The sequence below is a fragment of the Camellia sinensis genome, chromosome 15 (assembly GCF_055761805.1).
Source record: "Camellia sinensis isolate YWXY chromosome 15, ASM5576180v1, whole genome shotgun sequence".
Lineage (NCBI taxonomy): Eukaryota > Viridiplantae > Streptophyta > Magnoliopsida > Ericales > Theaceae > Camellia > Camellia sinensis.
This window is the reverse complement of record NC_138975.1, coordinates 125110386-125113083: the sequence shown is the minus strand read 5'-3', so window position 1 is coordinate 125113083 and position 2698 is coordinate 125110386. Positions and strand designations below refer to the sequence as shown.

General features: G+C 34.8%; 1 long non-coding RNA gene across 1 annotated transcript; it reads left to right on the top strand.

Annotated features, from left to right (window-relative positions):
* The first annotated feature begins 793 nt into the window (after positions 1–793).
* On the top strand, positions 794–1639 carry LOC145813756 (uncharacterized). Its single transcript, XR_014357005.1, has 3 exons — positions 794–1109; positions 1208–1349; positions 1493–1639. It is a non-coding gene; the product is annotated as an uncharacterized LOC145813756 (long non-coding RNA).
* The last annotated feature ends 1059 nt before the right edge of the window (positions 1640–2698 follow it).

Genomic DNA, 2698 nt, shown 5'->3' with positions numbered 1-2698 from the left:
CGCCAATTTTTTTGGTTGGCGCCAAAATTTCAAAACTTTTATCTACGAGGCTTATGTTTTAGCAACACAATGAGCGTTGCTATTAGTGTGCTTACTTTTGGCGACGACAAGTTGGCGTAGGTAAAGAGTTAACCATTTAGCGACGATGACACTATTCGTCGGTAAAAGTTTTGTTAGTGGAATGATGTGATTTAGTGATTTGTGTTTTTTATTATAATTTTTGAAAGAGTTTTAAATATTTTAGTTACTTAATTGTAAAATTAAAATGATCATTGAATTAGATCACAAAATGAACCCATTGAACACAGTTTTAAGTTGAGATGACTAATTTGAGATAATTTAAATTTTTTCAAAGAATATGGTTAGATTATCAATTTCAATATGTTTGTTTTTATTTTCAGGAACTAGTTTCAAAAAATTTTTTCCTAAAAAACTAAAAACAAATTGGGTGAACAAAAAAATACTTATTATTTTTGTATATTTTTATCTTTTAGGTCATAAATACTTTTTAAAATTTTAAAAATATAATTTTCAACCACAACAATGGCGTCTCTCACCCCTGGCATCCTCTCCAAACTTCTCCAAAATCTTAGCAACACTGTCGCCGGAGGGTATCGACAAGAAAGTGGGTGTGAAAGGAGAGATTGAGGGTTCGGGAAAAGATGGGTTAGAGAGAGAGAGAGTCTGCCTTCTCTCTAGAAATTGCCTAAATTTCTAGGGTTTTCTCATTCAATATTTCATTGATAATGGCTAATCTCACATCTGATTTACGCAATTTGGCTATGATGGCTGATGGGTTAGAGACTGAAGGTTCTCCTTCGCCTAAGGGGAGTTCGCACATCGTGAAAGATTTACTGTTGGAGAGGGATTTGTTAACATTGATGGACATCGTGAAGCGAAATGGGGGTAAAAATCAGTCTTCTGCCTCCGAGATCGTTTTGGGTATGAGCCCTAGGGCTTCGATTGGGGTTCAGTCCGAGGTCCCTACTCCTAGTTCCTTTGTCGAAGCTATGGGTGGTCTCTGTTTCGAGATCCGAGACCTTGCTCCGCAACAAAAGCTTTGTTTTGGGGGAGAAATGGCGTCGAGCCCTGCCGTTGTTCATTCGCAGGTATGGCTAAGGACTTATGGGTCAATTGCTTGGGCTGTTTGAAATGCCTGATCATTAGATTTTTCTTAACTAATTCATGCATTGAATCAATTTTACAGCACTGCTACAAATGTTGAGATTGAGTTGCCTGTTCCAGCCGATGCTACCAACCCAAATGTTTGGACATCATTGGGATCTGCTTCATATGCACCAGAAAATGATGCTTTGATCTGGAAAATTAAATCTTTTCCTGGTGGTAAGGTGAGAGTTTACCTCAATTTTTTCTCAGTGTATTGTTTGCTAGTAATTTCTTGTTCATGGCTATTGGTTATGTGGGGCTACAGTATCTTTTCCACTTGCAATTTTGACATGGAATTTTGACACTCTTTGCAAATTCAATTTAGGAATATATGCTTAGAGCGGAGTATACTCTTCCTAGTATAACATCTGAAGACGCAGCTCCTGAGAGAAAAGCTTCTATACGTGTGAAGTTTGAGATACCATATTTTGCTGTTTCAGGAATCCAGGTTTCCCCTCTCAAATACAATTTTTTTTTATTTTAATTTTTTATTGAATAGAAAATTCAGATATTGTTGCATGTATATCTGCAATGCTTCATTCTTTCTGTGTCTGCTGTGTTTGCGTCTTTTTTTTCATTTTTTTTAATCTATCTAGACAAAGGTGGAATGGATAATGCCATTGTCGTATATCTATTATAGATGTAGTGTAATAAGTTGCTTGTTGCTTTGATAATTGTTTCAGATATGTTGAAAATTTGCTGCCGAAGTCTGGATACGACTTGTATTGCTCATCAATAAATTGCATCTCTAGATTATGCTGGTCCATTTTCTCTTAGAAGTGGGAGTTGTTTCCTGACTACAGATAACTATATATCAGTTATAGAATAAATAGAAAACTTATGTTTAGTAAAATTTACCCAAATCTATATGTCGTTTTCAATCTATAAGTTTAGTAAAAACATATAAGATTTACCGAAATCTATAAGTTATTTTTTTTATAACCTTTTTTTATAAGTTTAGTAAAAAAAAAAAAAGGTGGCTTCAACTAGATCATCATTTATTATGAATGAAAAATGAAGTACAATTCAGAAATTGAAATAGTTTCACAAACACACAACCAAATTGATTTCAATTAACCCATTGTGGTGTACTTGAATTGAGTGTTTTTATATAACTTACTCTCCTAGTGTAAACATGACAGCCAGTGAATTAGTTTGAATTTTTACTTAACTTAACTTCTGTTAACCTGATGGCTTAAAAGTTACTAAGAATTGTATAGTTTTGAGGGTTGTTTGAACAATTGATGCAGCTTGTTTGGTGGATACTTTTGTGGCATGATGCTGTGTTGCGTTGAATCTGGTGCTGATTGGCTGTGTTCTGTGTGCTCTGCCTCTGATGCAGCTTTTGATTGATGCGATCTGTTTGTCCTGATTTCTGATTTGGTTGAGTTGTTTTGTTGCTGGTTTTGTTTGATTTGTTTTCTGACTGTTTTAGTAAATGAGGTAAACTGTTGCGTCAATTCTGATTTGGTTATATGATTTTGTTTGGGTTGCCAAGTTGAAATGGTTTTCTGAACTGGTGATGATCTGT